Source organism: Corvus cornix, chromosome 9 (genome assembly GCF_000738735.6).
Source record: "Corvus cornix cornix isolate S_Up_H32 chromosome 9, ASM73873v5, whole genome shotgun sequence".
NCBI classification, from domain to species: domain Eukaryota; kingdom Metazoa; phylum Chordata; class Aves; order Passeriformes; family Corvidae; genus Corvus; species Corvus cornix.
This window is the reverse complement of record NC_046339.1, coordinates 21,625,175-21,648,729: the sequence shown is the minus strand read 5'-3', so window position 1 is coordinate 21,648,729 and position 23,555 is coordinate 21,625,175. Positions and strand designations below refer to the sequence as shown.

Genomic DNA, 23,555 nt, shown 5'->3' with positions numbered 1-23,555 from the left:
TCCTTATTCTTGAACTTAAGTTATTCTTGAACAAATCCTTTTTTCAAGTGTGTGTATACACACTTATTATTATATATATATATGTACCATGCATATACATTGTCGATCCAGGTGTTTTATTCTTTTCATTACATAGAAGTCAGAATATGTAACATTGTTCTCTCTTGAATATTCCTCATTTTACCTGCAACTTTATTGTGCGTTCTGTGCATTTGCTGTAAAATTCAAGCATTTACAACATCCTGCCACCAAATGTTCCAGCTTTCTTATAACAATGGAATATTGTTAGTGAAGCAAAGTATTGCTCTGGGACTTGTGCCTAAGTTCACATCCTTTACATCTGACTGGGATAACTGACTGCCATTTTAATACTTTGCTTTGGGAAGGAACACTTACCTGACAATTCATGTGGGTCTGATATTTCTTCCTACATTTTTTTCAGGCATTTTTACTAGTATGAGTTTATTTGCACTGCAGTTTTTTTAAGGGGCGAGTGCCCTCTCCACTCATAGCAGTAAGTGAGGGTTTGTTAAGGGTATTCAGGTACCTGGTCTTTGTGCTGGGAGTTCCAAATATACCTCTGAAATTCCAATGAACCCTGCATTAAAAGAAGGAACGTAAAGACCTGAGATGTCTTGATGTCAAGACCTTCTCAATGTCTTGAGAAGAATATAGGTTTTTTTAAATAATTTTTCCAGAACATTTTTTTTACATTTTAATGAGCCATAAGATGAGGGGAGGGGGAAAACCCTTTTTGGAGGTTGTCTTCAGCACAAAGGTATTGCTCTTTTAATTACTATTCTGATCTTTGTCTGGACACAACTGGTCACTGCTTCCATTCTTGCAAAAACAGGCCAGGAAGTAGATGAACAGTTTCATACAAGCTGCTCTAAAGTTTGTACCCACAAAAATCTGGAAAAGTTTTCATAATTTATCTTAATTTTCTGTTATATACATTGAAAAGTTTAAAAAAATCCATCTAACAACAAAGAGGAATGACGGTATGTTAGGCTGAGTGCTGGCTGAAGAAAACTGTTCTCACAGCTACATACTCATGAGAAATTGAATACTTACATGTAGTGAATATTTAACATCCACATTAATTTCACCAGCATGTCTTCATTTGTTAAAGAGATGTTGCTTGGGTAATGTAACAAGTTTAATTTAAAGATTCTCCTTTAAACTCATGTACAGGCAATCTTGGTAAACACCTTATTCAATATGACCTTGAGGAGAGAAATTTTCTGTTGGTTCTTTAAATGGAGGTTAATTAAGCCCCAAAGATTTTTGAGCTTTCCCCAACTTTGCATTAGCAGCCATGCAACTCCACAGGGAGAACTAGAACAGACTACCCACAAGCATTTTTTCCATGGTGTGTAATGCAGATCCACAGTTGTTCTTTTGGCAGCATGGATTGAACCCAGGACCTTTGAGTGTCAGAGAGCAAGTGTGAGGAGGCTGCACAACAAGCTCACTACCCTGGACTTCAGGAGAACAGACTTTGGCCTCTTAAGGGATCTGCTTGGTAGAATACCACAAGGTAAAGCTCTGGAGACAAGAGGGGTCCAGGAAAGCTGGTGGATACTCAAGGATCATCTCCTCCAAGCTCAGGAGAAATGCATCCAAAAAAAGAGGAAAGGCAGTTAAAAAGCCAGGAAGCCTGCATGGATGAACAAGAAGCTCCTGAACAAACATGAAAAAATAAGTCAATGAGGATGGAAGAAAGAACAGGTATTCTGGTAGGAATACACAGAAATTGTCCTCACCAGCATTGTCCAAGCAGCTAGGGATTAGGTTGGGAAAGCTAAACCCCAGAATTAAATCTGGCCAGGGCAGATTAAGGACACCAAGAACAGCTTCTATATGTATGTTGTGATGAAAGAAACATTAGGGAAACTATCAGCCCTGTCTGGAGGGAAACAGTAGACCTGGTTACTCAGGATACAGAGAAGGCTGAGTTATTCAAAGACTTTTTTTCCATTGTTTTTCAGCAACAGGTGCTCCAGCCACACTGCCTGAGTCACAGAAGGCAAAGACAGGGACTGGGAAAATGAAGAGCTGTGCATTGTAGGGGAAGATCAGGTTCAAGAACATCTAAGCAACCTGAAGGTGCAAAGGTCCATGGAATCTGATGAGATGCATTTGCAGGTCCTGAGGGAACTTGTGGATGAAGTGGCTGAGCCACTATGAATTATATTTGAGAAGCCACAGCAGTCCAGTGAAGTTCCCAATGATTGGAAAAGGGGAAACATAACCCCCATTGTTAAAAAGGGAAAAAAGGAAGACCTGGAGAGCTACAGACCAGTCAGTCTCACCTCTGTGCCCAGCAAGGTCATGGTGCATATCCTTGAGGAAACTGTGCTAAGGCACATGGAAAATATGGAAGTGATTGGGACAGCCAACATGGTTTCACTGCGGGCAGATCATGCCTGACAACTTTGGTGGTGTTACAGTATTAGTGGACAAGGGGAGAGCAACTCACATCTACATGGACTTGTGTGAAGCATTTAACACTGTCCCACATGAATTCTTGGCTCTTAAATGGAGGATGGAAGGACCACTCAGTGAATAAGGAAGTAGCTGGATGGTGACACTCAAAGAGTGGTCAACAGCTTGATGTCCAATTGGAGAGTGACAAGTGACATTCCTCCAGGGTTGGCTTTGGGATTGGCCCTGTTTAACATGGACAGTGGGACCAAGTGCACCTCAGCAAATTTGCCAGTGACACCAAGATATGTGGAGTAGCCAACATGCTGGAGGGAAGGGATGCCATCCAGAGGGACCTAGACAGGCTATTTATGTCAATGCTGGACCTGCATAAGAGGACTGAAAGCCCATCTTTCTTGTCTGCATTTGTTCCCTCTGGTTTGCAGCAGGGACTGGTTAGCTGTTACAGATGAGCTGAGTTTAGAGGGAGAAGAGCAGTAGCAGCAGGAGAAAGACACCACTTGGGGAGGTAAATAAAGTCAGACAAATAGTTTGTTGCCCTGTGCCTGTAGGGTGGGAGAAATAATAGTCTCCTTTGAAATACTGTCTCCATTGCTGTGTGGGAGCAAGATGACTTTTTTCTTTCTCTTGCCTTTCTTTTCCTCCATGAAGTCAGTTACTCAGCCTGAAATCCAGGGAAGAGATGTGCAGTATGCTACAAGGATGAGAAATTCTGCCTCTGCTCCCTCAAGGTTCTGGGCTTTTCAGTACAAGAGATGTTGATGAGCTGAAGGCAGTAAAGGAGGCTAGCATAGTAATTGCAAAAGGGATCACTTGTGTGAGGAACAGCTAGTTTTTGTACAGACTGTCTGTTGCTGGAATATTAAGCCCTGTGTTTATTATTATTTGATTAGCTCAATTCTAATGTGTCACTGAGTATTTTAGGGGAAAATGCCTGTATGATGAACTGCTTGGCATTTCAGGCTTTTGTAGGTTAAAGGGCAACTCCAAAGCAGTCTTCAGAAATACCATTTTGTGCCATGAAAGAGGGTCTTAGACACTTATAATCTATATTTTCAGGAGATACTTGTGGTAAAACGACTGCATTCTCAAAGTTGATTTGTGCTGGCAGTCATGGGATGTTGGAGATAGAAGTTCTCCTCTTTGTAAGTGTAGAGTAATACTGAGAAAGTTCCATAGCTAGGGGATGTGATTTCAATTTATAGCTTCATAGTCTTGCTATATAACGCGTTTTAAAATCCAGATTCTGCAAAATGCAGACATCTCTTAAATACTGTGGTTATATATTCTTTACATTATTACTGATCAAAGGTAGAAATTAACTTTTGACATCAAAATTCAGGCATCTAATCTAAGGTATTTTTCCCTTGCTGCAGTTGCCAGCCTCATGTCCTTCTTCCACTTTTCCCCATGACAGAAAATCTCAGGGCAAAGACACTACTCCTAAACACTGTCCAAGGCAGGATACTAATGAGGAGGTTGTAAAGATCTCTACAAACACACCATGGCCACAAGGGACCATTTAATCATCAGGTTTCATCTACAAAGCATTGTTGGTTTTTTTCTATTTATTCTCAAAATATAACACAGCCAAGACCAGATTAGAACTGAGGTATGAAAACGACTGTTCACAAGAATGGTACAAAAGACTGAAAACTGGGTTAATAACACATATTATCCAGTACTTTGAGAACAGCTTTTCAATTAGGAAAGGAAGACTTCATATAGGATTAAGTGCAGCTGTTATCATGGGTATTAAAAACATGTTTTATCTCATTTAAAATTGAATCAAATAATTTATGTTTTTGATGGTGATTTTCACATATAACTCATTATTCTAGTCACAATTTCTGCTATGATAAACAGGTCTTTGGACAATATAGGGCATACTATATTCTGCTTCCTGATTTTTTTTTTTTTGTTTGTTTAAAAAATACCTTTTCGTAGGCAGTACATCTTGCCATACCAGTGTAATCTGCAGTCTAGAACCTTGAGGCTTGGTTGCCATAACATATATAAAGCTTTTCTCTAAAACTAAAGAAAAACTAGTACAACAGAAAACAATTTTACCTCTTCATGACAGCTTCCCAAATGAAAGCTCATCCTGCACATTCCTGTCTTCTAAAAATATAGTGATATTTTCAATTGTTGTGTGGCACAATATGACAGAAATATGCTATCATTTTTTTTTCTTAAACCTTATCATGGCATGAATTTTTTCAAAATCCTACTGAACCTGGGTTTGTTTTTGTTTTTAAAAACAAGCTTTAGTTACCAGCCATCTGCAAATATGGCTTCAGGAGTGTGTGGTTGTCCAGAACTCCTAACTGTCATTCCAACAGACTGGCATGTTTTTCTGCTGCAACACCTCTGGTGAGATCTCTAGAGAGAAATCCTTGTTGATTCTGGTCTTGGCATAACGTCATGGAACTGTCATGCTATACTGTGTTGGGGGGGGGGGGTGCATCCATATCTACAAATGGATTCTTCAGTGTTGCACCTGCAATATAAGCAAAAACATCTTAAATGTTCACATATTTGTTTCAGGTTTTTATTTAAAATATGTTGGTGAGTGAATGAAGAAAAATAACTAAAACCAGAAATAAAAACTGGCTACCACCAGAATGCAACCAGGGCCAGATTAGCCATGACATAAGAATTTCCTGTTGTTTAGACAAACTAGTCTAGAGTAACTTGTCAACTTTGTACCACATGCCATCTGCATCTTCCTGCAAGTGTCTTTTTAGCATGAGTTTTGTCAGCAGGCTTCTGAATTTTCATGATATGAGTAAAGCAATCCCCAAAGCTCTCATTATTTCTAAAAATGTGGTTATATTTTTACATTATTGTTTCCAGTGATACAGTCTGATGGTTTCCCAGTCTTTTTGCAGAGGAGCCTCACTTAAGGAACTGAAGGTGGAAAGCTACAACCGGTTCTGTTTTGCTTTAATATTCTCCTGCCACCTGCAGCTTTCCCATTGCCCCTCCTACCCAGCCCAGACCTCTCAGCTTTCCCTTTCTTTGTTGTTATCCTGTTCCTTTCCTGTGACATCTCTGTCTCTGCTGCTGTCACAGACAGCAGTGGCACTAAAAGAGAGAAAATACATTTGGACAGATCAATCTGTCTCTCTCTGGTGTCATTTGCGTCCTCTTACAGGCAGAGTCCTTTTTTCAAGCTCATCTAAATTACTCTTTTCATGGGTCAGAAGGCTCTAATGTGAAGAATTCCAGGTTGAATGAGGCAGTAGAGGAAAGAATATGCCTACTCCTCCCCTGGATGCTTCTTTCTAAGCACCTGCCTAAGGTACTCCTAAAAAATATTATCATATCAGCTGAGATAGACCTCTCTGGCATATTGGGGCTAACAGGCTTAGATGCAATTCAGAGTGTGGCTCTTGCTGCACTCTTGAGTCCCTTGTGCCAGCTGCAGCCTCTGCCCATTGTGAGGAGCAGGCACCAGAACTGTGACTGGGTAGGCGGTGGAGGGCAACCTGCCTGATGTCTGGGACAGGGTGTCCCCAGCACGGGACTTGGTCACCAAAGCCATCTCTGTGTCAGTGGGAGCTTGCTCTTACCCAGTTCTCAGTGAAAGCTTTGAAGCACATACAATAGGGCTTAGAAATTCAACTGATAAAAGTCACCCCAGAAACCAGAAAAATCTTAGAACATGCCTAGAGGTGGCTTACTTAAGAAAAAAACAGTTGTTGTCCCCTTATTATCTTTACACTTCATGTAACTGGAAATATAAATATAAGGCATCTTTGTACTCCTTCAATACTCAAGAGGTTCTTCTTACTCAGAAACTGATGCTTAGGGTCTCCTGTACACAAGCAGCTTGTCAGTGTCCCTAGGCAGTAGCAGAAATGACTCCCCAGTTTGTGTCCATGCTCAAAGTGCTGGGAACAGCTGCATTCCTGCCTGCTCTGCTGACCCAGGCACACTTCCCAAGCAAGCAGGAGGCCTAATCCTTTGAGAACCCCAAACACAAATACTGCAGCGGTATTTGGCAGGCCAGCACAGGAATTTGTGATATTCATCAGCTTGCTACGCTCTGTTTTCCTTGATCTGGAGGCTGTTTTTCCACGGGTTAGAAGGCACTGATGAACCAGTTTCCCGCTCCCGCACTGTGCAGTGCCAGTGGGAGCTGCAGAGCGGTTCCCAGCGCCGAGCGGATTTTCCCTGCGGAGCCCAGGCGCAGCACTGCTGGTGGAGCACTGACCCCTCGCGGCTGAGCTCCGGCTCCAGGCCCTGGGTACTCCCCTCTGTGTGGCTCTGCTGGAGCAGCCTCAGGCTGCAGGGTCCCAGCTACGCAATTTTTACCTAATGCATGTATTTTGTGATTGGGCTTTCTGTGACAGGATTGATGAGGCCAGGTAGACTGCAGTGAGGAGTTTATCAGGTTGACTCCCAAGTTAAATAATTTCTACAATTTTTTGCTTAGAGGAAGAGTTTCTTTGTCACTCCCGAGTCATTCAGGATGCTTGCCAAAAGCAAGGGTTTTGGTACCTGGAAGTCCCCGTGTAACCTGAATGTCGGCAGTTCCTGAAAGAATGCAAGAGGTTTAGAATACACCTGGACAAATGATATGAAAATCTGCTAAACGCAAAGGCCTTCTTCAGCTGTTTGGATTGCTGTGCTTCCTTCTGTTGAATGTGCTCTGCGAAGTTCCCAGTGTGCGCCCTGTCATCAGAAAGGTGTTTCTGCCAGTTAGTTAAAGCAATGTCGTTTGCAGATCTCTAAGGCCCCATCTGCTGTGAAAAATCACGCCAAAGCTCTGTCACCATGGAGAAATAAACAAGTGTCATCCATTTTACAGTGAGGTAAGTAAAAGATACAAGGTGGTCATGTGGTTATTCAAAATACTACATGTCAGCATCAACACTCATAAAGGATGGGGAGGTTCTTAATGTGTGTTCCCTCCTCTGGGCCCTGGGACATGCTGCTTGACAGCCCAGAGGACAAGGACAGCAGACAGTGCAATGGCTCTGGTAGCAATTGTGAGAAATTTCTTACCTAATGATCTGAACTGCAGTGAACCCAAAACTCTGTCTGTAATCACTGAAAGTCTGAAAACATCTGTGAGCATCTCGGCCTTCACAAGAATACAGGAAGGATTTTGACAGAGCAGCATTCAATGTTCACGTGTCCTGCTTACAGCTGTGTCACCGGGCATAGGTGTACATTGCTCTGGTCTCAGAAAGTTCAACATGAAGGACTTCAGTGATGCACTCCTCGTGCAGGTGCCCCATTGCATGCAGCAGTGTCAGCTGGTGAGCACGAGGTGGCACAGCAGAGCAGCAGTAGCAGTCGGGGGAAGAGGAGAGGGCGGCAGCAGGGTGATGGGTAGGTCTGAATTTTTGGGTCCTGACTGTGTGTCTGGCAATTGCAGACTGTAACTTCTGATAACAGCATCCCTACTAAGTCCAGCTCTCTCATAGAATGCCTGACTCTTTAGTATTGCCTAGGCAGCAGCTCAGTCATTTCATCTGCAGATTCCCTAGAGTTTATGAGAGAATATCAGTTCAGTCCTTACTGGCATTATTAAACTACTCTGTTCCTAAGCTGGTCCTCTTTTATGATGAAGTTTTCATGACATCTCCACTCTACCTGCAAATTAAAACTGAAAGACTCAGTGATGTTCCAACTCTCAGTTCCTTCCTCCTACAATCACATTTGATGGTTTTTCTTTTTTTTTTTTTTATGGTGTGACTTTTTCTTTTATCAGTTGAATTTCTAAGCCTCATTGTAGGTACTTTGAACACTGGGCCTTTAAGGCCAAAAGGGATGTTTTGCAAAATCAATTCCTCATGTGCCTAAGGAAATCTGTTTAAAAAATATTTGATGTATCCTTTGCTAGAGAGAAGAGTGTCTTGGGAGTTATTAATGTCAGGAGCAAGTTAGAATGTAGGGCCACTGTCCCCTTAAGGGTTTGGGATGCAGAATCCTGCATTGTAAGATTTCTCCTTCTCTCATCTGGGCAAAGCCTGTTATGTCAGCCTTAGAATCAAGAGTGATTGGATGAGTGAAGTTGACCATGTATCTGATGGAAGATGGGGCTAATATGGGCTCTCCAAGCTAGGGGAAAAGGCTGTTTGATTGCAGTTGAGGAGGAACAGGAGAAGCTGATTCTAAGTCAAGAACTGGAAGCTTAATAACAACATCAGTTAAGAGATGAATAAAGATTCAGTGCCCCCCACCTCTGCCCCACCACCACCACCCACCCAAAAAAAAAAAAAAAAAAAAGCTGTTTAACTTAAGTAGACACTGGGAATGGGAAATTGAGGCAGGCCCTTGCAAGAGCTGTTTCTACCATGGGGGAATGCCCTGAAGCATTCTTTGTCTAGCCTGGCCACTGAACTGCTGTGACCTTGATGCCAAGGTTATTTAATAGCTCTGCTATCATGCAGAGCTAATTGCTCTGGCTGGTTGTGTAGATTGACAGTTAGCTGGGAATTTTATGATGGAATGATTTTCAGATGGGGAATATACTGCTTTTCAAAAGTTTAAATATTATTTGTGAAAACTTGGTTTTACTGGAACAATAAAAAAGTGCTCCCAGGAAAACAGGAAAATGCGTCACTACCGAGAAGATTTTACAGTAGAACAGAATTGATCATAATCAGCATGCACAGAACAGGCAGATATTCTATCTTAATGGTCTGCCATGGAGATATTCAGAAACTCCCTTCCCATAAAAAAGTATTGTTTTAAAAACTAATCACAAATTGGCCTGATTTTTTTAAAAATTGAGGGGTTTTATTTTCCAGTCACTTCAGTTTCAGGGTGTGTATCATTTCAGAACAGCATCTTGAGCACACTTCTGCGTGCTAACAAAAATAAGTACTGGGATTTCTATTCAGAAACACATTTTGTAGGAAATTCCCAATACTACTGGCAGTAGTGGGTTGGACTTCAATCCTGCTGAAGACTGACCACCCACATAGAAATACTGCAGCCGTGCTGGTGCCCTGTGAGCTCAGAGGATCTCTGTGCGAGGGCCAGAGGACCTTGATGCTGTAATATTATATCTCTGAACACTGTGCAGTTTTGTTTGCTTGTGGAACTCAAATTCTCAGTCTGGGTCAGAACGAGCTTTAGACAGGGAAAAAATCTACTGCATATTCCCTATCCTTCTCCAGCCCTTATATGCCACTCCAGAGGTTTTAAGAAGCCAAAGCAGTGTTTTCTAGGTAGAATAGATGTTCCTCCATGGCTCAAAGGCCAGGACTGTTCTACAGATTTGCAATGGCACAGTTATGCACAGATCAGCACCTGGGGTGTGACCTGACAAACAGTAATGCTGCCAGAAGTCACTTGTGCATAAAAACCGACTTGTCACTCCCAGGTAATCAAGAAGTTATACTGTAAAAACCTTTTTTTGCTGTTATAAGCTGCATCTGCCTTGGAATGCTGTGCCAGCATAATATACTGCATGACATTATAATACATGATACCTGTGCTGACAAAGCATTCTGGTTGTGGACCTAGCCTAACTTGCAGCTCCTGCTTTCCTGAGCTACACAACAGAAGAGGCACGGAAAGAAAATAAAGACAGAGCCCCTTTAACTGCTTCTTGCTGGAGAAACAGTCATATAGCAGTAATGTGGTCCTTGGTTGTTCTGTAGTTCTGAACAGTTTGTGTCTGACCCCATAACTAGGTGACAAACTGTAAATGTTAGACCACTCTAGCCACTCTTCCCTGCTTTTCTGAACTGCATCATGTGCGGTTTATCAGAAAACAGTGTTTTTTTCTTCCTTCATGACTACGTTCTTTCTGTAAAACTTAGTGTGACTTCAGATCCATCCTAAAAAATTGCAGAGCAGAAAATGAGTTAGATGAAATATTTTATGAGCATGTGAACAAATGAAATTATCAGAATGTGATAAAATAACTGATGCATTGTATAGAAATTTCTCTTCCTTTTTTCTTCATCACAAGTGACTTGAATTACTTCCTTCTGAAATGCTATCTGTGAGAGAAATAGTGTGTGAGCTTTGTTGTGCTTTCATAAATACCCAACAATCCCTGCAAGTTAAAATATCATCACATGCTTACTGCACTTGATTATGGGGGCAGGGACTGGCCATCAGAATTTGTCTGTAACCTCTAATTCCAAACAAAGTTTGCTGTTTTGCTTTCTGCAGCTTGTTCCCGTCCTCATTGTCTGCTTCACAGCTCGCGTTCAACCTCTGAGTCAAGGTCACTGTCAGTCTGAAAATCAATTTTCCATGCCTCCATTATGCCTCCCTCAACCTTATTTCTTTTCTTATCTCTCTCGCTGAAAGATCTGCCTAAACAGCTATGGCTGAAGCATGGGACAAGTTCACATGTGCAAAATCTTAACCAAATAGGAAGTCTATAATAAAATAATCTGTAAATAATCTCTTCCCCAGCTATCACGAGCCTTTCAGATTATTTATATTGGATAGTCATTTAAATCTTGTCAGTGCTGCATTGTGCTGCTGTTGATTGAAATGGTAATGAATGCAATACAGTCTCTCAAATGGCTCAGTTTTTTAAAAAATGCATCATTTACAGGCAGTTAGCAGTGTTACAATCGCATCTGGCTCATTGATTGCCAAGTACAAGCTGGCTGTGTCTGCAGGGCACACTCAGTCTGGGTTGCAATGAACCCTGTGTCATCTTTGTGTTGCACATCTATGGTATATTTGCTGACTTGCTAAAGTTAGGGTCAGCAGACAAGCTCCCAGCAACGAATAGTAAGTAGCAAACTGCTCTAAGTATGTTCGCAATTAATTTTCCTGAGCTAACACTTTTTCTTTTGCTGGTACAGCCCACTATCCTGCAAGTCACTGCACTCCTCTTTGACTCAAAATTCTCTGTCTGTTCTCATATCCAGGCTGTGTCTGCATCTGTTTTATTCTGTGCATAAAATCTTTCTATCCATATGTCTAAGGCTGTAACTCATGTTCTGTTTACTTCTAAGGTATCAAAATTTCCCTTTCCTCTGGCCTTGATAAGCACAGTCCTGCCTGTTCATATCTACTCAGAATATTGTCATTTGAAATCAGTATTTTTCTGTCTGGTTATGCAAACCCAAATACATGTTGCTTTGTATATTTTCCCTCATTTATGTTACTCTGTAACATCCATGATTTGGTGGTTGACACCCCTTCCAAGGCTTCTGAGGGCCAATCTCTGCCTGTCAGTTGTATCCTAGTCTACTACTTAAATACTGATTCTTATTTATGATTAGTCGACAATTAGAGTCTGCACTGTCTCCTTGTTACGCCTCCAATGAAGAAATGTCATGTTTTGTTCTGTGGGGCTTCTTGTGTTTGGAAGGCCATTCCTAAAAGTATGAAAACCCTGATGACACTTCTATTTCTGCAGGGCCAACAGGTACTCTCATTTTCCTTGTACTGTTCCATCCGCATGTATCTATCTACAGGTGTTTGTGTTCCACTGTCATTCTAGACATCATTTCAAGCCCTTTGGAGTACAGCCCCAAAACTTGATCCTGATTTATACAGCACTTAACATGTGGGGAGGAGGAGGGTAAAGGGTTAGGAAATCAGAGGTCTGGAATATGTGGTCGTGGCAGCAACAGAAATGGTTACATAATCTTTATTCTTTGCTCCTGCAAAACTGAAATTGCAATTGACTTTTTCCTGAATGTTTTCTATGGTCAACTTGGTGCTAGAGCTTAAAAAATCCTGCTCATTTTTACCTCTTTAGTGTATTTATAAGGCTCATTTTGTGTTTTGGTAGTAAAAAAACATTATATAGATCTGTATAAGTTTTTGCTAAGCTTCACTGTAATGGAAAACTACATGAAGCAGTGATGTGACACACAGGAAAACAAGCCTTATTTTCCATCTGGAACAACTCCAGATGTAAAATGAACGCTTCCACTCCTGGGAAGAAATTAATATCACTTTGTCCTATTGAAGAAGGCCGGACAGCAATAATAAATAGAGCTAGAGAGAAATTGCCAAATTTTACATAAAAATTTATTGGCTTCATTTTGAGCCATGATAAAGTAAGGCAAATCCTGTACTTCTTCTGCCATAAAATGTGCTGGGTCATGCAGAGTTTAAACCTAAAGAGGTAAAAATAAAATGGAACCATTTCCAGTACAGAGCTTCAGCTGACTTGTCGACCCTTTAGCAGAGGAGTAAGATTGACTGGGACAGCCTCTCATACCAGGGAAGGAATGTTTTTTTCCAGAAACTTGTGAGCAGGGCTCAGTCTCTACCAGAACCCCTCAGTCTGACAGAATGGGAAGGCATGCAAAGATATCAGCAGCTGCTTGGTGCCACCGTCACAAGCACCAGTTCTTGGGTGAGGTCTAAAAGTTCATCTGTCTCTCTAGTGTCAGTTCAGGAGTTTTCTGTGCCACCCTTGAGAGGAGATTGTGCCTGCCTGTGTTTGGAGGTTGTGGAGTCCTCCTGAAGAGGCTTCTTGACATGCTAATCTTTTCCAAAGAAGACAACCATACTATTAGAGAAAATTACACTCTCAGAGGGAGTTATTAGCAGACAAAAAAGCCTTGGTAACTAAGTTCTTTTTTTGCAGGTGCTTGATTCACACATTGTAAGAAAGGCAGACCAAGGAAGCCATCCATGCCTCTGGGGCTTTCAAAACTGTTGTGGTGTTTAAAGAGCAATTCTCTAAAAATGCCTCACTGGAAGTAAAGCTGAAGAGATCAGGTGGATTCGTTAGATGGTGATATCTGGTCCAGGCAGCCCAGGTTTGAAGTTTAGTGGCAGGTCTCCAAATTACGGTACCATCTAAACCAGTAAAAATTTGGCTCTGAGGGAAATACTGCTGTCATCAGATCCTTGACCTCTGTCTATGGTGCTCTGGAGAGAGTGCCTGTCCCAGCATGTGGGTTTGGATCCAGGCAGGGTAACAAGCAGTACCCGAGGAGAGACAGAATTGGCACACATACTGTATGACACCATCAGACCAACCTGGCTGAAGTTTGTTCAGCTTCACTGGCACTGCTGAGAGCTCCTGGCTCTTTACCAGCCAGGGCAGCCTTGGCAGCTGGGCTTTATCTTTTTGGTCTTCAGCAAAGTCAGGCACTGAGGACCTTACTGTGTAGTTTTCCTTTGCACTCCTGCCACTTTAATTTGTTTCACTTGCAACAGGAATATTTTCTTCAGTTGACCTTCCCTCACCTGGTAACGGTGTTTCTAACCACAATTCACATCTTTGACCTGCTAACAAAGAGCCAACACATTAAAAATGCATGAGGCCCTTGCGAGGGGGGCAGCTGAATGGCTGCATTAGCACCGAGGCTGAATTATTGATAGAAAGGGTGACTTTTACTTTCCTTTTAGCTATTGAATAATAGATTAAAAGCTGCACAATAAGATTATTTTCATTACTCACGTAAATTACTTGTTCAGTTAAGAAGAGTGAGGAGAACAAATGAAAAGCACCCTGGGGTGGCAAATACATTAGACTTAAAATTTCTATGTTCCAGAGTATTTATTAATTTTAGATGCATTTTCAAATAAGTGTTTTGATTTAAAAGAAGTAATAAGGAATGTTTAGTAAAGTTTAGGAGATAGGAATAGACTTTTTTTATGATACTCTCAGTGAAATTTATGAACAGAGAGCAACTAACATGTTCTGTATTAGCTGGTGCCTGTGCTAACCCAAATAAGAAGTGTTATTTAACAGTTGAAATTACCAGACTGACTAATACCTGGTCTTCAGAATTATTATATTATGGAATCCCTCCGTTTTCCTATGTGTGGTATGCCACACTGAGCTGTCACCATCTATGTAGTCCTAGAGAAATAATAACTTCGTTTGGTTTTGTTTTTCCTATTTAGTTTAGTCACAGTAAAAATATTGCCTATTAAATCTTTTCAGGGACTAGTAATCTGTTTGGCTTTCTATACAGCCTTTGGCCCTCAGATCTCCTGGCTGGTTATTACTGTGGCCAGCAAGGATCCTGCTGCAGATTTCTGTTAGTCAGTCAACAGCATTCTTGCAGAAGCTATTAGATGCCATGGTTGCCCGCAATTTTGAGTAGACAGTTGCTTCTGCATTTCCACTTGTGCTACCCTCCTGTAGGGCTGGATGATGTTGGCTTTTAACTGGATGGCTCCTCTCCTATCTGCTTTGAAACCATTTCAGCACAGACTCAACAAGTATCTGGTAGGCTGGCTGGGCAGTTTTCTACTTATATCCCTATGGCAACAATTTGAAAAAGAGGAAGAAAGAGAAAATTTCCTTTAACTGAAATAATGAAAAATAATTTATTACAGCCTGTAAAGAAAAGTGGGACTTTCAAAATAGTTCGTGTCCATTCTTCTGCTTGTATTTTCTTAGCCAAAGAACCAAAAGTAACACAAAAGTAAAAATACCGGTATTGCTTCATATAAGTACCACAAAATGTTGTGGTGTAGTCATGTTAGGTACTGATTTAGAACCCACTCATATAGCTGAAAAAATCCCATGGATTTGTGACAGCCTCTGCAACATAAGTTGATGGCAGGCATTCCATTAAATACAGAAATCAGGATTGGATTTATGTGGAATTGTGCCTGTTAGCAGCCAGAAAGGGTAGTTTTCTTACAAACCCCTAGCTGATAAAGAATAAACAATTCCACTGCACCTCTCAATGCAACCTTCCTGGATGACAGCCTCAACTATCCAACTTCAATCCCCACACATTTTCAGCTCATGAGTTCTCTAGAGGGATGGGAGGATTTGGTGAATTTTGTGATGCTGAAGACTGCCTGGTAAGAAGAGAAGGAAGGCAGTGTGAGTTCACCGTGAGTAGGCTACTGAGTCACTATCCAAGGGTAAAACAGAAATATGTACCACTGACCTACTTAGTGTTGAAAGTCTCCATATTCCATTATTGATGAACTGATCTACTTAATGCCCTCCTTGTTGCCTGCAGTTAGCTCAATAGCAGGATGGTTTTGACTATTCCTCCATTTCTTTTCTTCATGTAATTAGAATTTCCCTGTTTTATAGCCTGATAGTCTGACCCAATGGAATATGTAGAGCTGAAATATATAGGCTGAGTCAGAATTTTGGATCTGCTTTTAAAAGCTAAATTTAGGCACACAAGGCTGTAAATTTAAGTGTTCGTGGTCTGATAAGGCCTATAAGAAAAAGCACTGATGGTGCCAAAGTCTTTGACTGCTTTAAGCTTGCAGTTTAGAACTGATCCACTTTGGCAGTTGTTTTTTGAAAGACAGTTTCTGCAGGATTCTAAAGTATTGGCAATGTATTTTTGCCCTTTTTATGTACTGTTAGTCAAACTCCAGCAACAGATCAGGCCATGATCTGTTCAGATCAACAGATCATTGTTAAAGAAACTCAGTTGCCTCTGAAAGGATAAAAAGGCAAATATTCTAAGAATTTCTCATTTTTAGCATATTTTAAAAAGATCTATTTTGAAAACTTGCTTAGGTTCAGTGTATGTCAAACACATGACGAGGGAGATGAATATAAATTACATCTTAACTAGTATAAGTGACTCTCTTCACATTGCTGAAGGAGGTGATTTTAATTTTAGAAGTGAACTTCTTTTTTTAACTGTGAGGCTGTGAATCTGATAAATGTAGCTGTCAGCCATGCGTGGGGTGGGAAGGAAAGGAGAAGGAAGTCTTCCTGTGCTATGTTTAGCAATGTTCATGACATTAATACAGCAATTGTCCTGGGCTGTAGTAAGTTCTGTAAGTTTTATGATGCTGTTATTTAGAACTGCCTGTATGGTTTTATGGGTTTTATGCAATAGAAGTCTCTTAGAGAAAAAAAAAGGAAGAAAAAGCAGTGAGTCAGTCTAGGATGTGCCTTGATAAACACCTCGGGGTAAGCAAAGTGCAAATGCCCAAATTACTTCCTTCGGGCTTTGTAACCTCTAGGTTCCTGCCAAATTTAATTGTTTGCATTGCCAGTGATGGGGTACAACAGATGACAAGGGCTGTGAACAGTGGGGCAGACTTTGTGCTGAGAGATGAGCTCATTTCCCTTCCTCTTGAAGAGAAATGAGTGCCTCCTTCAGACTGCGGTAGTCCTGAGTGCTACAGAAGTTAAGCCATCCTTGGCTTTTCTGCCAGCTGAAAACCTCATTTTAAGTTAGTTATTCTGCAAACTCTTCTGTGGTTTAACATACTTCTCTTGAGACACCATGAGCTTTCTTCTAATGCTACATGGTAAACACACCATTTCGGTGGCAAGTCTGGCAGGTTTTTGGTCAACAGTTATTACCAGGAGTCTGGTATTGTAGCAACAGGTCTTGGATCCAGGCAGACTTGCTTGGATAAAAATGAAGAACATGCAAGGTACTACGAGGGTTACTGGTTCTGCTCTAAAAGCAGTCTTAGCCTGGTGGGGAACTAAAAGATAGGAGCACAAGTCAGCTGAGTTTTCTTCAGGAACACTCGAACTATGCCCAGCACTGCACCAAATGGAGAAGACAGTATTTCTGTGTCATCTTTGCATTCCTCTTTTCCAGTCATCAGTGTAGGCTGCTCTGTGGTCTCTTGTTTCAGACCCTATAGAGTTGCTCTGCCAACTGGAAATTGGCCAATATGAATGTGTGACACAGAGGTGTTGCCAAAGTTTGATTATACTGTTGAATGCTTTTTCCTAGCCACCCAAGTATTCCCTTTCCACACTGGCAGTCTTGAAGAGAGGATCCAGTGGATTTATGGTCCTTAATCAATCCTAAGAATCTGTCCTGTCACTTACTATCACCTTTACCATCAGTTGATGTTGTTCACCCAGTGCTTTGTAAGAAAATATTGAATCACTGACCTGTTTTCATCTCATAACCCAGCACAGGCTGTTTTGTAGCCCTTCCCCCCAAGTCCAAAAATTAGGACACGTTGTATTGTAAACTTGCATGTCCATTAAACGATGTGAATATAGAATGGGTTGGAGTATCTGGCAAATTAGGTCCAAGGGTTCCCAGTTGCAACACAATCAGCTGAATATGGCATTCTTCTTGCTCCTGACCTTCTGGGGAAGGAAACTCTACGTGATAAAGCAGAGTACTTACACAGTTATAATTTATGTTTAGTAAGCATTTGTATTCTTGCAGATGAATCAGCTAAAAAGCCGTACAGTGTAAAAGCCTAGATCTATGCAGTATGCAAGCATCCTGTTTTATTTAAAAGATGAAAAGTGGCTACTTAGACATCATAACTGAATAATGTGTCTTATTTCAAGTTTCCATTTGCATCCTCTTCAGAAAGTCACTTAAGAGGTTAAAAGGACAGTAAGTTTTCTATATTTTATGGCTAAAATTTCCAATAAAAACTTTGAGAATAAAGAAGAGAAAGCGATATCATATGACACCTCGGTTCCACTAGTATGTAGCTTACTGCAATTCCTTCATATGTCAGAAATAGTGTGGCAGCAGAACCAGGGCAGTGATTGTCCCCCTGTGCTGGGCACTGCTAAGGCACCTCGATTCCTGTGTTCAGTATTGGACTTCTCACAACAAGAAAGACATTGAGGAGCTGGAGTGAGTCCAGAGAAGGGAACAGAGCTGGGGAAGGGGAAGAAGCACCAGTCTGATGAAGAGCAGCTGAGGGGGGCTCAGCCAGGAGAAAAGGAGGTGCAGGGAGGACCTTCTTGCTCTCCACAACTCCCTGACAGGAGTCTATTTCTGTCTGTCATATCTGTCTGATCATAACTCTCTCTCTCTTCCTCTCTCGTTTATGAGAACAGAAATATTCAAGAGTACTCAGAAGTACTCTTGAATTATGGAAGGTGTGAGTTCAGCCTTGTGAATTACTACGAAGAATTTCCAGAATCTTGTAATTTCTGTTTATTTTTTTTGCTACAAATTGAGTCTAAGCCTTCATGCTTTGCTATTCTTTGAAGTGAACCTCATTGATATGAAAGATGTTTTCCAAACTTGGAACTGTGATAAAACACAAATATTTTGGTTTTAGTTAGCTCCCAAGGCACAAAACACACAAGACTTTGAGAAATCAGTGAAGGACTAAATGCAGTGTGCTTCATACTCTTAGGTGTTTATGTTCATGGAAGTGCAGTTAAGAAATAATGCCAAGTTATAAACTGATTCAGAGTTGCCACCTTAGAAGTATTTGACATTTTAAGAGACTGTGTTTGAAGAAAAGCCTGACCTTTAGGCAAAATCAGATCTGTTGTTAGGCAGCATTGATTAGTTTGTGCTTTTCCCTATCACTGGGCTGGTCTTCAGCACGGTTCAGTAGAAGGGAGTTTAGCCTATTGCCAATAACAATTTTAAATGTTCAAACTTTCAAGAAGGGAGATCAAACAGTGGTCACAGGAAAGTAGAACTAAGTTTTCTTAAAGAAGCAGAAGTAGCACCACTGCCCAGTAAATAACCCAATGGAGAAATCTCTACTTCTCAGTTAAACCTGGGGAAGTTACTAGTTCTGCCAATTAATGAAAGGGAAATTTGAGAACATTCCTGAAATATTGGTGAATTGTTCTAATAATGGGACATTACCCATGATCTTGTCAATACTTCAATATGGGAACTGCACAAGTGGAAATGTGAAGAAAAAAATTAAAGTTACAGGGATGAACTTTTCTGACTTTTTGGATGCACACACATTCTTTTATTCTCTCTGAAATGGATTTTTCAGGTATGCCTCAAAAACACAAATAACTCTTCTGTGTGTCAATAACTTAGTAGATTTTTCAGTTGATTATGCTGCTTTGGATATTTATGTTACTGTAGACTAAGTAACTAGTTCCTGTAAAAAGTCAGGAATCTCCTGTCAGAAAGCACAGCAAAACAAGGTTTTCATTATTTGTGTCACTTATTTTGTTAATAGTTAGGTCTTACCTGACTTAAGGTTTTTTTCCTGGGTGCTAGAGAAAACAGTCTTTACGGTAGGATTTTTTTCCACCTATGAAGTGATTTGTACTGGGCCATCATTCATCACCGTATTGGGCTCGCTTTAAATTTTTGTGCCTTCAGTTATAGCACTCAGTGGATTGCTGTGTGATACACTGAGTGATAAATTGCTGCTAAGGGAAGTTTATTGATCTCTATGCTGTGGATGACTGCCATATCATTAGGTAACAGAATACTTCCTATGGATTTCCTGAGCTCATTAAATAAAATCAGGATTGAGACAGCAATGCCTCTGGTCAGGTTGAAGGTGAGGCACTCTCTCTGCTTCAAGGCAAAGAGACACAGTTAAGAGGAGAGCAGGTGCACCAGTAGCAGCAGAATATGGTCTGTAAGTCCATTCCTGGGAGACCTTCCTGAAGTCTTGCGGCTTGGTGTCCAAACAACATCCAAGCAAAGGCAGAGGGAGGTGGATAACAAACCGTTCTCTCTGCAGCCTCTTTCATTGGAGCAGGAGAGGCCTTCAGGTCTATGTCTCTTCCCTTCCCTGCAGAAAGGAACCAGGGCGGGGAGAGGTGAAAGAGGAGGCAGAAGCAGGGCAGTAGCACAGGATTGTGAAGGGGTTGAGTCTGATGAATAGAAGGAAGAAAATTTGGCATCGTATCCTGATGGAGAATGCTCAGGGTCTACGATTGCCTAAAGGCACTTTGTTTAAAAAAGACTGCTTTTCTGAACTGGTTTGTTACAGAGCACTGAGGAAGCCAGTCTAAAACATATTTAGGAATCTTGTCCCTTTTTTTACTTAACAATAGTTTGGTGCCATAGAGGTGCAAATAATCTCATCTATTCTAAATACATACTCTCCCAACTTCTCTTAATTTTAAATATCTTTTTAATAGCATTTTTCAAAAGCTTCATGAGTAATTAAGAAAAACAATAAAAGAAGGTCAGTGGTAGTTTACTAACCCACTAATTCTTGTAACTCAACATTAGGAGGTGGCAGTCCATTGCTGACAATGCTACCCTTGTCTCTGTCCTTCTAGGCAGAGAACCAGAACACATTTCCCAGCTAATTGGCAGCTATGTGAAGCATTCACTCTTTCAAGACATGTAGCATCCCATCAGAAATCCCAGTGACTAACAGTGCAGTTATTAATAGAACCAGCCAGTGATGAAACAATTGGGCTGCTTGGAGCACTGCGATTCCTGGGCCAGAGTCCGTGCCCGCTCTATGCCACAGGCAGGCCAGCATGGAGAGCGATGGGACGGCTGGGCACTGAAGCAGAGTGTGCACAGGGAATGTGAAAGGACAGTGCACGGCCTGTGCTCTGTAGGGAACAATGCTGACCAGCAAAGCACTGCGTGGAGCCAGAGGGGACCGGTGGATTTGAAGTTAATGCTCCATGATCCGTGGGTTGAGGATTAAGCAGACTGCGCACACAGGGCTGGCTAAGGTGCCTCACGATGTAAATGCGTGGGAACGTGCTGTGTCTGGTGTTCTCCCAGAACATTGGCTTGTGGTTCTTAGCTGCTCTAGCAGGCCAGGCCAGATGGAAGCTCTTCCATGCAAAAAATGTTTGGTCCTACTGCAATACCCTCACAAAAGCCCATATTTCTTTGTTTTTATCACTATCCAGGTGTTCCCAGCCCACTGAAAAGCCCAAATCATGGAGAGCTGTCAGCACTTGAAGAAATCTATGGAACCTAAAAACAGATGTTTTGTTGTCTGAGGAGGACCAGCTGTTTTATGCACTGTGTGTATATCCTGGGTATACGCAGGGAAGAGGTATGTGACCTTGAGAAGTCTAACAAAATAAATGCCTGTAGCCAAATGGTGCTGCTTAGATTGTTGCCAATGTTTCAGTGGTAGCTTTCCCAGCTACCAGTACTTCATAAAAATCTTCACTGCCGTTTTTAAGACTATACAGGTTGCAACCTTCCTTTAACTTCCTGCCTTAGTCAGCTCAGCTTAGCTCAGCACAGGTCTGGCCACCACCTCAATTTCCAAATTCAGTCAGTGGCCTCCTGGTTTGCCAAAAGGGCCAGCTGGTGTACAGCGTGCATCCTGCCCAAGCCAAGTGGCGCTAGCTTGCAGGGGGACAGTGTTTCTCCCTTTGCTGATTGCTCACTACTGGCTTGCCTGGTGCTCAGCACAGGTGAAGAGCAATCCAGCTGGGCTGTTTTTGTTGTCTCCTGCCCTTAATCCCCAAGCCTGTTCTGGGGGGCATTCGATACTTTTAGAAAAGTAACTTCACGGTGCAGTTCTACAGGAGACTGGTTGTACCTTACAAGAATTTATCTCCAAAGTTTGAAGTACATAAAATGGGTAAATGTAAGGATATATTATTCACTGTTGACTTTCAACATAAAGAATTTTGTGTTTCCTAGATGAAAATTTGTAATTATAGTCTATGTGCAGCCAGATGATTTATGTATGTTCATTTGTGTTGCCTCATTTTCCATTCCTTTTGATAGACTGCAAGGTATAGTATTAGATAAAGGAATGGAGAAACTGCAGTGTGGGTTCTTTTTAGGGTTGGGGTTTGTTTCTTTGTTTGGGGTGTATGTTGTGGGTCTTGTTTGTTTGTTTGTTTTCTTTTTGGGGTTGTTTGGTGTTTTGCCAGTGTGGGCAACTTGGAAGTTCAATTGTCTATCTGTAGATAATCCAAAACACATCTGAGGTCACTTTGCTACTCAGGATTAAGGCAATAATAGTATCCGATAATAGCTAATGCAATTATAGACTTTTCCATTTTCTCTTTATCAAATAAAGGGAGACAGCATACCTCCTGACACAGGTCACATTTCAGTTCAGGGAAGAATGCTACCCTGCTGATCTGGGAAATAGAACACAGTGTGGCTCACATGAGCATATACATGATGGCAGTAAGTGAAATTGATTTCTGAGGAAATCCCACAGGTACTGAGAGTGGTATCCTATCGGTTTCAATCAATAAAAATTGCTAATTGTGTTTACTGGTTGTTAGGCTAAAAATGAGATACAGGATTTGGCCTTACAAAAATACAGCTTCCCTACACCGCAGTTAGGGCACAGAGAGGAGCAGCAGGATGGGAACAGTGTTATGGTGGGCAGTGGTGACTGATAAGGGGTAGAACCAAGCTAGAAAGAAGAATCTTTTATTGGAAGGGGACTAGAAAGGTGGAACCTTTCTTTTATGATCATGAAATGTAGAATTTTTGAAAGTACACTGTAGAGCGGTGGTTTCCAGTTTGTGGTTCTGAGGTTAGTACTGGTCTATAAAATGTTAGACCATGGCTGATTGAAAAATTGAGGAAACAGAGTGAAAAAAAACTTTTCCCAAGAAAACAAACAAAAAAGTAGGAAAATGGGAGTAAAGTATAAACAATAAATATTTAGAATAAATTTTATTCAGTTAAGTGAAAGTTGCCTGGGCTCTGGATTTCTTTTCAAAGCCTGCTTTGTATTTGGATTATTTTTTAATATTTAATACTTAAATGGCCCTTTAATTGAGTAAGTTTGCAACATGCTGCAAGAGACACTAGTCTTACTTTAGAAACAGTGAGCTGTCCTGGCATTTTATATTTGCACAGGTGGAGGGCTATTTTATTGAACCACTGTGGGTCAAGGGTATTACAGTTTCTGGAGAGACTGGTGGGTACAGTATATTTATCTTTAATAATATAAAATCTAAAGTTCAGAGCAATAGACAGAAATCTTCCTTTTAAGTGTCTGTTCATATATTTGTATCTATAAAATCTCATAAAACCTTCACATTTCTATCATTCACATTATACAGCCCTCAGCAACAAATGTCATTGTTAAAATAATCTCATCCATTCTTAATTTATGTTTCAAGGGTTGCATTCAATCATACAGTTTAGCTGTCATCACCTTTCATAAACACTAATGGGAAAACTAATATACCTTTTCCTAACAGAAAAATTATTAATTAGTTTTATTGCATGATTTTAAATTAAAACAGCTTTTGAATTGGGGGGAAAAAAAAAAAACTGAGGGCATTTTTAAATTTGCCAGTATTATTCAAAATTTTACAGATTATAGTTGAAGAATACTTTCAAGAGATGAAATGATTCAAGTACTATCTTGTTATTGATTGAAGCTTTAAGAAATCTAGCTAAAAAAAAGCACCTTGCATTGCAACCCTGCTGTTTCCTGGCATCCTTTTGCTATTTCAGCAGCAAACTACTTCCAAAGACATAATCACTCTTGCCATCCCACCTAACCAGCCTTGCCCTGATCAGATGGACTCACTGTAAAAACACACAGTTGTTATTTGGGAAGCAACAAACCTGGGGGTTTTGCAG

General features: G+C 41.0%; 1 protein-coding gene across 1 annotated transcript in view; it reads right to left on the bottom strand.

Annotated features, from left to right (window-relative positions):
- Positions 1-219: 219 nt before the first annotated feature.
- AMER3 (APC membrane recruitment protein 3) overlaps positions 220-23,555 on the bottom strand; it is a 41,279-nt gene continuing 17,943 nt past the window's right edge. Inside the window, exon 3 of the mRNA XM_010405468.4 lies at positions 220-4,948. The gene's annotated coding sequence lies outside the window, so the exon portion shown is untranslated. The remainder of the gene's footprint in view (positions 4,949-23,555) is intronic.